We start from the raw sequence: 13,748 nt of genomic DNA, 5'->3' as shown, positions 1-13,748 counted from the left end.
TCGCTGGGATGTCGACCAATGGAACACTCACTAAATTCCGTTTAGATGAAGAATCAATCACAATCCTCACAAAGGGTTAAAAAAGGTTCCTGCAGTAAGCGTCTTTTTGTGTCTTTTTCGCCATCTCGGGGGATGTGAAAGTGGACCAGACTGTCGGTCCATGGCCACATTTGTCTACTCGCGGGTGAGACATGCATGAATTATAATCTACTATTTACTTTTAGCAAGTTTGAGACCAAGCAGAAGATAGTGTGTCAACAATAGCAGCGTAAGCTAGCATTAGCTCACTAAAATAGTCCGTCTGCGTTAGCGGTGAAGGAGGTGTAGTAGTAGTGAGAAGATAGAAAAGGAGGAGAAGAGAGAGAAGAGGAGTCACAGGGGTGAGAAGAGAGAGAGAAGAGGAGTCACAGGGGTGAGAAGAGACAGAGAAGAGTAGTCACAGGGGTGAGAAGAGACAGAGAAGAGTAGTCACAGGGGTGAGAAGAGAGAGAAGAGTAGTCACAGGGGTGAGAAGAGAGAAGAGTAGTTACAGGGGTGAGAAGAGAGAGAGAAGAGTAGTCACAGGGGTGAGAAGAGAGAGAGAGAAGAGTAGTCAGGAGTGAGAAGAGAGAAAGAAGAGTAGTCATAGGGGTGAGAAGACAGAGAGAAAAGTAGTCATTGGGGTGAGAAGAGAGAGAAGAGTAGTCACAGGGGTGAGAAGAGAGCGAGAAGAGTAGTCATAGGGGTGAGAAGAGAGAGAGAAAAGTAGTCATTGGGGTGAGAAGAGTAGTCACAGGGGTGAGAAGAGAGAGAAGAGTAGTCACAGGGGTGAGAAGAGAGAAAGAAAAGTAGTCATTGGGGTGAGAAGAGTAGTCACAGGGGTGAGAAGAGAGAGAAGAGTAGTCACAGGGGTGAGAAGAGAGAGAAGAGTAGTTACAGGGGTGAGAAGAGAGAGAGAAGAGTAGTCACAGGGGTGAGAAGAGAGACAGAGGAGAGTAGTCACGGGAGTGAGAAGAGAGAAAGAAGAGTAGTCATAGGGGTGAGAAGAGAGAGAGAAAAGTAGTCATTGGGGTGAGAAGAGAGAGAAGAGTAGTCACAGGGGTGAGAAGAGAGCGAGAAGAGTAGTCACAGGGGTGAGAAGAGAGAGAGAAGAGTAGTCATAGGGGTGAGAAGAGAGAGAGAAAAGTAGTCATTGGGGTGAGAAGAGTAGTCACAGGGGTGAGAAGAGAGAAGAGTAGTCACAGGGGTGAGAAGAGAGAGAGAGAAAAATAGTCATTGGGGTGAGAAGAGAGAGAGAAGAGTAGTCACAGGAGTGAGAGAAGAGAAAGAAGAGTAGTCACAGGGGTGGGAAGAGAGAGAGAAAAGTAGTCATTGGGGTGTGCTGACTCACACTGACCTTTCTCACTTCTTCACCAGCTGCATTGTGGGTATTTATACTCTTGGCGTAGGAAGTTTAACCCCTTACATAATACAGGGTGTACTATTGATGTTCTACCTCCTATTATTCACCCTGCTCCTCCTCTTCTTGGTCCCGCCTCCTCACGAGGACTCTTCCAGTCGTCAGTGAGACATCCAGAGGAGCATGAAATTAGAACATCAGTCTTTCTCGCCTTTAACATGCTGCCAGCTCTATATAGTCATGAAGATCCTCAAGTCTGATGTAGAGTCATGGAGATGTTAGTGGAGATCCTCAAGTCTGATCTGTAGTCATGGAGATGTTAGTGGAGATCCTCAAGTCTGATCTGTAGTCATGGAGATGTTAGTGGAGATCCTCAAGTCTGATCTGTAGTCATGGAGATGTTAGTGGAGATCCTCACGTCTGATCTGTAGTCATGGAGATCCTCAAGTCATATCTGTAGTCATGGAGATGTTAGTGGAGATCCTCAAGTCTGATCTGTAGTCATGGAGATGTTAGTGGAGATCCTCAAGTCTGATCTGTAGTCATGGAGATGTTAGTGGAGATCCTCAAGTCACAAGGTCAACCCAACTTCTCGTTCTTGCCCAAAACATCTCTGTGTGAAATACAACCACTCTTTTCATATTCTACTAGTCATCCACTATCTTAATCATTCATCAGCTAACAGGACTAGTCCACTACCTTATCAACTAATCGGACTAGTTGCCTATCTTAACGATCAATCAACTAACACGATTAGTCAACTGGTTTAAAGATTAATCGACTAATCAGACTAGTCGACTATCTTAACGATTAATCGACTAACGGGATGAATATCTTAACGATTAATCGATTAACAACAATAGTCAACGATTAGTCGACTCATCGGACTAGTTGACTATCTTAACAACTAATCAGACTAGTCGACTATCTTAATGATTGATCGACTAATCGGACTGGCCGACTATCTTAAAGATTAATTGACTAATTGGACTAGTCGCCTATCTTTACGATTAATCAACTAACACGATTAGTCGACTGGTTTAATGATTAATCGACTCATCAGACTAGTCGACTATATTAACGATTAATCGACTAACAGGACGACTATCTTAACGATTAATCTATTAACAACACTAGTCAACGATTAGTCGATTCATCGGACTAGTTGACTATCTTAACAACTAATCAGACTATTCGACTATCTTAACGATTTATCGACTAATCGGACTGGCCGACTATCTTAACGATTAATTGACTAATTGGACTAGTTGCCTATCTTAACGCAAAATGGACTAACCAAACTAGTCGATTATCTTAACGATTATTCGAATAAATCAGATTAGTTGTCTTAACAATGAATCGACTAATCAGACTAGTTGCCAACTTTAACAAATGATTCATTAATCAGATTAGTCAATTAATCGTTAAGATAGCCGACTAATTGGAATGGCCGACTATCTTGACGATTAATCGACTAATCGAACTAGGCGCACATCTTAACGCAACATTGACTAACTAGACTAGTCGACTATCTTAACGATTAATCGACTCATCAGACTAGTTGACTATCTTAACAACTAATCGGACTAGTTTCCTATCTTAACGCAAAATTTACTATCCAGACTAGTCGACTATCTTAACGATTAATCAACTGATCGGATTAGTTGACTTTCTTAACGTTTAATCGACTAATCGGACTAGTAGCCAATTTTAACGATTGATCCAATGATCAGATTAGTCGACTATCTTAATGATTAATCTAATAATAGGACTAGTCGATTATCTTAATGATTAATCGACTAATCGGCCTAGTCGACTATCTTAACGATTAATCGACTAATAAAACTGGTCGTCTATCCAAACGATTGATCGGCTAATTGGACGTGTATTGATTCCATATACACACTGTAAGTATATATGTATTGTAGTAGCATTCATAATAACATGTAATATTTACATATTTTGATCATTTTAAGCATTCGTCGGCGTATTAATTTCACAGACACATCACAATGTTCACTTTTCCTTTCAACAACAACAACACTACTAATCATGGCAGACTTGATGAGAGACAACAAAGACTACTTTAAGACAAATGATGATCCAGAAACTTCTATTTTGGGGCTGAACATAAGGAGGATGAACTACAAGTTTTAGAAGATGTATGCTAAACAGATCTAGCAAGTAGCAGTATTGCTCAGTGTTAAACAAGATATACAAACATAATAAAACTATCACTTACTGTACAATGTCTGCTCTCACTGACATAAAGACTGATGGGATGCTTATATCATAAAAGCATTGTTGGCAGTATTTTTTTTTATTTCAATGAGAACAAGACAGGAATTATATTTACTTGACTCAAAAGTGAACCAGAATGCTCCCCCCATTTACCTTTACCCCCTGATGCCTTATTCTGAACCCACGGTCACAAATCTTGGTTTTAAGTTAGATAGGGGTGTAACGGTACACAAACATTTCGGTTCGGTACGTACCTCGGTTTAGAGGTCACAGTTCGGTTCATTTTCGGTACAGTAAGAAAACAACAAAATATCAATTTTTGGGTTATTTATTTACCAAATTTGCAAAATCTTCCACCAAAAATATTTTTCTTAGTGGAATATTTGATGTGAAGTAATCGGAACCTTGTATAGGTCAATAATTCATAATAACATTGATTTTGATTCAATATTATGTTTTGAGCAATGACAGTTTGAAAGAAAAAAAACCAGCTTTGTTTTATTAGTCAACATTGCAACTTTTTGTAAATTACATTTAACCTTTAAGCTTTTTTATTTAACTTTTGTTATGTTTTTGTTTATTTTAATAGTATTTTTAGAATGTGCCGTGGGCCTTTAAAACATTAGCTGTGGGCCGCCTGGCGACGCATGCGCGTTTATCATAACTTTCTCGCTCTCTCTGTCTCTGCCGCTCCCTCACGAATTCTGCTGCGTGCACAATTTCTTTTGTTTTCAACCCATTCTTAACCCTGAATGTACATTGAGAATACATGCAACCCTAACTCAAAATGCCAGAAATTTGAGGCATTTAAGAAACTCCGCCCTGACAGCTCCTCAAAAGAGGACATGTCCGGTGAAAAGAGGACATATGGTCAGTCTATCGTAGCCTGTTAGCGGCTAGCATGCCGTGTGTTGTGCCTCGGTGTGCATTGTTTACACAACGTGTGTTACGCTACTTAACATGTCCGCGTGGAAACTCGTTCGGTACACCTCTGAACTGAACCGGAACCCCCGTACCGAAACGGTTCAATACAAATACACGTACCGTTACACCCATAAAGTTAGACAATGATTTTAAATTGGAAAAGCCATTTTAGCACCCATTTCATTTTAGAAGTCAGTTTAAAATGTTTTTAAATTTCCTAACGGGTCAGCGCCACAATATGTGTCAGGCCTTTTAAAACTGTACACCCCCACAAGGTCTCTGAGGTCAGCTGATCAGTTTCTTCATGTCGTCCCAAAGACCCGGTTTAAATCCAGACGTATCGTGCATTTTCTACTCTTGGTCCAAAACATTGGAACGATATCCCTCTTGCTATTTGGACGACTTCCTCTTTAATGAGTTTTAAATCACGTTTTAAAACACGTATTTTTACTCCTTATAACAGTTGAGTGATTTGAGTCTTTTTTTGTTTTTTTGTGTGTGTGTTTTTTTAACAATTGACTGTCCTTAGTTCTAAATGCATGTTTTTAGTCTTTTTTTCCACTTTTTAAAAAAATGTATTTTATGTATTTTTTTATTTTTATAAAAATGTTTTTACAATTGACTTTCCTTATTTCTAAATGCGTGTTTTAGTGCAGTGGTCCCAACCACTGGGCCGCGGCCCAGTACCGGTCCGTGGATCGATTGGTACAGGGCCGCACAAGAAATAAAAAAAAATAAATATTTTTTTTTATTAAATCAACATAAAAAACACAAGATACACTTACAATTAGTGCACCAACCCAAAACACCTCCCTCCCCTCATTCACACTCATTCGCACAAAAGGGTTGTTTCTTTCTGTTATTAATATTTCTGGTTCCTACATTATATATCAATATAGATCAATACAGTCTGCAGGGATACAGTCTGTAAGCACACATGCTGCCAAATTTTTTTTTTAAATAAAATTAAAAAAATACCATAACACCACCACCACCAACATCAACCCCCCCAACCCCCCCGGACCGTGGGACAAATTTTCAAGCGTTGACCGGTCCGCGGTTACAAAAAGGTTGGGGACCACTGTTTTAGTTTGTTTAAAATGTTTTTATTTTATGTATTTTAATTTTTTTATTTTTTTTTTACAATTGACTGTCCTTAGTTCTAATTGGGTGTTTTAGTCTTTTATTTTTTATAGGTATTTTATGTAATGTTATTTTATTTATGTATTTTTCTACAATTGACTGTCCTTAGTTTTAAATGCGTGTTTTAGTCTTTTTTTTTTTTTTTTAAATGTATTCTATGTAATTTTTTTATTTTTTTATTTTTTTACAATTGACTGTCCTTAATTCTAAATGCGTGTTTTAGTGTGTTTTTAAAAAAAAAAGGAATGTATGTATTTTTTTTTATTTTTTTATTATTTTTTTTACAAATCACTGTCCTTAGTTCTAAATGCGTGTTTTAATATAATTATTGTTATTTTTTTTAATGTATTTTTTTTTTTTTTTTTTACAATTGACTGTCCTTAGTTCTAAATGTGTGTTTTAACACCTGTTCGGCACTTTGTGAAACTTTAATCGTTTTTTGAAATGTTCTATATAAATCAAGTGGATTGGATTGGGACATTCACCAGCTCAGAGGCGACGCAGCAGTTCTATATGTCAATATAGCAGCATAAGCTAGTTAGCTAAAAATAGACAATTAGCGCTTGTAATAACAATATGGCTAGTACTTGTTAACATTCAGGTCATGACATGTAAATGGAGTATTGTTGGCGCTTTTGAGATGTTTTTTTAGAGGGATTCATTCACATTCGCTGCGTTGTTAACCGCCTTTTACTTGCCATATTTTATGACTTAGCATAGCAAAAATTCTCACATAAGGATTGTGAGAATATTTCCCCCAAAATTGCAGTGCTCCTATAAAATCCGCTTGAAATATTTCTAGGCTGGTGCTAACTAACAACAAAGATGACTACTTATTTGAGAAATGTTTATTTATTTATTCATTAGGCTGTTACAAAAATAGAAATAACCTCATTATTAAACTTTTAAGTAGGGACAGACATGGTGCTGATAAAAACAAAGTTCATATGTAAACATAGGATAGCAGTGCTACATGCTAACGTGCCATTGCTGTACATTTGTCACTTGAGGTCAATTTACTGAACTCAAACATCTGTGGCTGTGTGTTCTTAAATAAAGCTGCATATTGTGGAAGATGGCACTGTGCCATCTACAGCTGCTCTGTGCTGCCTTCACGGTGCCCGCTGCGTCTTTAGATGCTCGAAATCTGGGACATGGCTGTGCCCCATGTCACTGCATCACACACACACACACACACACACACACACACACACACACACACACACACACACACACACACACACACACACACACACACACACACACACACACACACACACACACACACACACACACACACACACTGGCAGCTCATTAGTGCAAAAAGCTGTGCAACATTGGTGTTCTGCCAACATTACATGAAGAGAATGTAGGAGAGAGGCGTGCAGTGGAGAAGGAACTAAAGGAACAAAAAAGAAGCATGGTTGTGTTTGAAGGGGGAAACACAATCATGTGTACACTAATTGTCCAATTAAAAGTGGAAAAGTAGTTGTCTAAAAAAAGCTTACTATCAATGAGGCTTGTCACAATACTGGAATTTCACTAGTTGCCACCTATGATTTTGTGCAATTCTCATTACTTATTCCATGAAAATATGTTTTAAATACACACTGCAAGTATATATATAATGTAGTAACATACACCTTCATAACAATATGTAATATGTACAATATACACACTGCAAGTATATATATAATGTAGTAACAGACATCTTCATAACAATATGTAATATGTACAATATACACACTGCAAATATATATATATATATATATATATATATATATATATATATAATGTAGTAACAGATACCTTCATAACAATATGTAATATGTACAATATACACACTGCAAGTATATATAAAATGTAGTAACAGACACCTTCATAACAATATGCAATATGTACAATATACACACTGCAAATATATATATATAATGTAGTAACAGATACCTTCATAACAATATGTAATATGTACAATATACACACTGCAAGTATATATAAAATGTAGTAACAGACACCTTCATAACAATATGCAATATGTACAATATACACACTGCAAGTATATATATAATGTAGTAACATACACCTTCATAACAATATGTAATATGTACAATATACACACTGCAAATATATATATATATATGATGTAGTAACAGATACCTTCATAACAATATGTAATATGTACAATATACACACTGCAAGTATATATAAAATGTAGTAACAGACACCTTCATAACAATATGCAATATGTACAATATACACACTGCAAATATATATATATAATGTAGTAACAGATACCTTCATAACAATATGTAATATGTACAATATACACACTGCAAGTATATATAAAATGTAGTAACAGACACCTTCATAACAATATGCAATATGTACAATATACACACTGCAAGTATATATATAATGTAGTAACATACACCTTCATAACAATATGTAATATGTACAATATACACACTGCAAATATATATATATATATATATATATATATATATATATATATATATATATATATATATATATATATATATATATATATATATATATATAATGTAGTAACAGATACCTTCATAACAATATGTAATATGTACAATATACACACTGCAAGTATATATATAATGTAGTAACAGACACCTTCATAACAATATGTAATATGTACAATATACACACTGCAAGTATATATGTATAATGTAGTAAAAGACACCTTCATAGCAATATGTAATACACACTGCAAGTATATATATAATGTAGTAACAGACACCTTCATAACAATATGTAATATGTACAATATACACACTGCAAGTGTATATATAATGTAGTAACATACACCTTCATAACAATATGTAATATGTACAATATACACACTGCAAGTGTATATATAATGTAGTAACAGATACCTTCATAACAATATGTAATATGTACAATATACACACTACAAGTATATATATAATGTAGTAACAGGCACCTTCATAACAATATGTAATACGTTTTATATACTCACTGCAGGTATATATGTAATGTAGTAACAGACACCTTCATAAAAATATGAAATATGTAATATGTACAATATACACACTGCAAGTATATTTATAATGTAGTAGCAGACATAAGATTGTTAAATACAATAAAATACCCATGAGACCTAAAAATTGAGTGGTTAACTGAACACGTATTTGCAATCAGAGGTGTAAAAACTTGTTGCCAATCAGTGAAATGAAAATAATACAACTAATAATAAGGGCTGTGAATCTTTGGGCTCCACACGATTCGATTCGATTCATGGGGGTAACGAATCAATTAAGAATCGATTCACGATTCCAAATCATTACTTTTTTTGAACGAGTTCGCTCATTGCAGTGTCCCCCCATTTAGTGCTCTCAACCGGAAGCAGAAGTGCTGTTCCGTCTTCTAGCCTTTCTTCTATAACCTTTCTACTCGTTTGGATTCTTCATTCTTCACTTCAAGCAACGATTGCAATCTTTACAATATGACTAAAACAATACTTACTTACATGTGTGATGTCTGTAGGAGTATTTTCATGCATATTTGTACGTGCTATCTTAATGTAATTATGTAATTATCTGCTAACACGTTTACGAGCGTCTGTGTTAGTATTATTAACTTACAATGGCATTTTTTTTGTATTTTTTCAGTTTCACAAATTCCTCAGTAAATTCACCAAAACGTCACCGTGGAGTTATTGAGTGTGTTTAGCTGATTGGAGAGCTAGCTTGCGCAGCTAGTGGGTCAATGACGATGACTTCTGTTTTGTTTGATCCGCCGTTTTACTGCCGTGTTACAGACACCATTTGGAAACAATTAATTTATGTAAATAAACATTTACAGAATATTTATGTGTAAATAATTCATTTCACAACGTATACATCCGCGACTTATAGTCCAGTGCAGCTAATATATTAACATTTATGATTTTCTTCTAAAATAGTTAATATATGGAAAACATTTATTTTCTAAAATTTAGATAATAAATTAATAAGTGAAATATAAGTTTCTTAAATAAACTGTCACTAAAATTAAAGTTTAAATAAAAATGCAATCTTTACCACTTAAGTCATAATTTTTGCACTTGAGAAACTTCTCTATGGCTTTAGCTCCAGACTTCTTCTATTTGTTTGATATTGTCACTACTGCCACATGTGGTGTAAAAGTGTATTGCACCTGAGTACTGATACAGCTGAGGAACGCATATGTTTTGGCAGCCCTATGGTTAAAAAACACTGATTTGCTGTGGCGTGTGATGAAGGAATAACAGCACACACCATATTTCTCCTACCCTGTGTTCATATCAAGAGATTTTTGTTTGTTATGACCCAAGGCTGGTTTCGTCACATTGTTCTATTTTAGCGGAACGATGCGTTTGTGTTTTGGTAACGGGCTTGGCAGGCGCGCTCCTCCAAAGGAGCAGTTGCCGGGAGGCAATATGTGCACACGGCTTCATCCCTACCTGCCGCTGTGAGTGGGTGGCGCTTGTATCAAGTCGGCGAGGGGGCGGTGTGACCAAAGAGGAGGATATGGCGTGGGAGTGGAGCACCATTAAGGCGCACATGACGCGTACGTGCGTGCGCCGGATGAAGAGAAACACTTTGTGTGATTAATATTCCCTTGCATCATGTGGACAAAATGGTGGTGATAGTTCGGTTTGTTGTCAAATAAAGTCACGCTTGTTTACACTTGCACTACTCAACATGTCCCAAAAGAAGTAGAATGTGTTCATTATTGTTTACTTTCTCTGGTCAACGTATGGCAGCTTAACATTTTTGTAAAAGGCAAAACAAAACAAAGTGATAGTAGGCCTGGGCGACAAAACCATATCAATATATATGCTAATCCATATTATTAAAAAATGCCTTCGAAGTGTAAGGAAATAAAACTAAGGAAAGAATCAAGGAAGGAATCGACTAATCGGACTCGTCGGCTATCTTAACGATTAATCGACTAACCGGAATAGTAGACTATCTTAACGATTAATCAACTAATCGGACTCGTCGACTACCTTAACGATTAATCGACTAACCGGAATAGTAGACTATCTTACAGATTAATCGACTAACCGGAATAGTAGACTATCTTACCGATTAATCGACTAACCGGAATAGTAGTCTATCTTAACGATTAATCAACTAATCAGACTTGTCAACTATCTTAACGACTAATCGGACTAGTCGCCTATCTTAGCGTTAACTTCCATCCATCCATCTTCAACCGCTTATCCGGAATCGGGTAGCGTTAACTTGACTAACCATATTAGTCGACTATTTTAACGATTAATCGAATAATCGGACTAGTCAACTATCCTAACATTTAATAGACTAGTCGACTGTTTTAAGATTAATTGACTAATCAGACTAGTGGACCTCTTAATGATTAATCAACTAATCAGACTTGTCGACTTAACGATTAATCGACTCATCGAACTAGTCGACTATCTTAACCTTGAATTGACTAACCAGTTTAGTCGACTAGCTTAACGATTAAATTAATAATCAGACTAGTCGACTATTTAAGATTAATCGACTAATCGGACTAGTGGACTATCTTAACAATCCCATTATTGGACTAGTCAACTATCTTGATGATTAATCGACTAACCAGAATAGTAGACTATCTTAACGATTAATCAACTAATCGGACTAGTTGCCTATTTTAGCGTTAAATTGACTAACCAGATTAGTCGACTATCTTAACGATTAATCGTATATTCGGAGTAGTCGACTATCCTAATGATTAATGGACTAGTCGAATATCTTAAGATTAATCGGCTAACCGGAATAGTAGACTATCTTAACGATTAATCAACTAATTTGATTTGTCGACTATCTTAACGATTAATTGACTAATCGGACTAGTCGCCTATCTTAGCGTTAAATTGACTAACCAGATCAGTCAACTGTCTTAACAATTAATCGAATAATCGTACTTGTCGACAATCCTAAGAATAATTAACTAATCGGACTAGTGGACTATCTTAACAATCGACTTATCGGACTAGTCAACTATCTTAATGATTAATCAACTAACCAGACTCATCGACGATATTAACGAATAATCGACTAATCGGACTAGTCACCTATTTTAACGATTAATTGAAAAACCAGACCAGTTGACTTACTTAGTGATTAATCAACTAATCAGACTAGTAGCCTATTTTAACGTTAAATTGACTAACCAGATTAGTCGATTAGCTTAACGATTAATCGAATAATCAGACTAGTCAACTATCTTAACAATTAATCGGCTAATAGGACTAGTGGACTATCTTAGCAATCGACTTATCGGACTAGTGGACTATCTTAATAATTAATCGACTAATCGGACTAGTGGACTATCTTAACAATCGACTTATCGGACTAGTGGACTATCTTAATGATTAATCGACTAATTGGACCAGTGGACTATCTTAACAATCGACATATCAGACTAGTCGACTATCTTATTGATTAATCGACTAACGGGACTAGTCGACTATTTTATCAATTAATTGACTAATTCGATTAGGTAGTGTACACTTATTATTCAATATGGCAAAAAAAAGAGGTCACAATTGATTAAATACATTTAAGAAGATATTCTTTACGAAAATGTCCCATTGTGTTTACTTTGGTTACCTGCTACAAAACATTTTTAGTTTTTCAATCTAAGGAGGTGCCGATCCATCGGCCCCTGATCAGTATCGGCGGATTTTCATGATCATAGTTGATCAACGCCAAGCCTCTCTGGCAGACAGTGATTTTATTTTAAATTCCTCGACTGACAAGCTAGCAGCTAATAGCATCTCTATACACAGTGTGGAGCCGCTCCCCTAAGTTAACAGTAAACACCTCCGAGTAGAGGGAAATGAGTGTTTCCATGGGCATTAAATGCTGGTACGACACTAAAAACTAATTCAAATAAGCCAGTCTGCACCACTTATGCACTTGTTATGAATTGTACACGCAGTCTTAGTAGATCACACACCCACTGATAGTACGCACACTTTTATAGTTTGCACACTGTGTTTAGCGCCTGCTATTTGGATGTGAGTACAATGTGGTGTACTCACCTGAAAGTCCAGGACATATACTTCGAAGTGCAGTCGTTAAGTGGGATTGTGAAGTTTGAGTTTACTTTTAGTCGGTGCTTCTCGTCATGGCCGTTAGTCGAGCTGACATCCATCAGCTGGGATTGCAGGCTTTTGTGTGTTTCTGTCAACCTGTGCACACTCTTAACGGCCTACTGAAACCCACTACTACCGACCACGCAGTCTGATAGTTTATATATCAATGATGAAATCTTAACATTGCAACACATGCCAATACGGCCGGGTTAACTTATAAAGTGCAATTTTAAATTTCCCGCCACACTTCCGGTTGAAAACGTTTTATTATGCTGACGTATGCATGTGACGTCACGATGGCAAGGGAAGTATTCGGAGCCCGTAGAATCCTATACAAAAAGCTCTGTTTTCATTTCATAATTCCACAGTATTCTGGACATCTGTGTTGGTGAATCTTTTGCAATTTGTTTAATGGACAATGGAGGCTGCAAAGAAGAACGTTGTAGTTGGGATCGGTGTATTAGTGGCGGACTACAGCAACACAAACAGGAGGACTTTGTTGGATAGCAGACGCGCTAGCGGCGACCTCACCTTGACTTCCTACGTCTGCGGGCCGCCGACCGCATCGTCGATCGCTGGAACGCAGGTGAGCACGGGTGTTGATGAGCAGATGAGAGCTGGCTGGCGTAGGTGGAGCGCTAATGTTTTTATCATAGCTCTGACGAGGTCCCGTTGCTAAGTTAGCGTCGTTAGCAACAGCATTGCTAGGCTTCGACAGGCGGCACAGCATTAACCGTGTATTTACATGTCCAGTGTTTGGTTCGGTGTCTCCTGATAGTAGTATTGTTGATCTTCTGTCTATCCTTCCAGTCAGGGGTTTATGTATTTTGTTTCTATCTGCATTTGAGAACGATGTTATCACGTTAGCTCATTAGCTAAAGTGTTTCATCGATGTATTGTCGTGGGGATAAAAGTCACTGTGAATGTCCATTTTGCGTT

This window comes from Entelurus aequoreus, linkage group LG06, assembly GCF_033978785.1.
Source record: "Entelurus aequoreus isolate RoL-2023_Sb linkage group LG06, RoL_Eaeq_v1.1, whole genome shotgun sequence".
Taxonomy (NCBI): Eukaryota; Metazoa; Chordata; class Actinopteri; order Syngnathiformes; family Syngnathidae; genus Entelurus; species Entelurus aequoreus.
The sequence above is the reverse complement of the archived record's forward strand: the minus strand, read 5'-3'. Positions refer to the sequence as shown.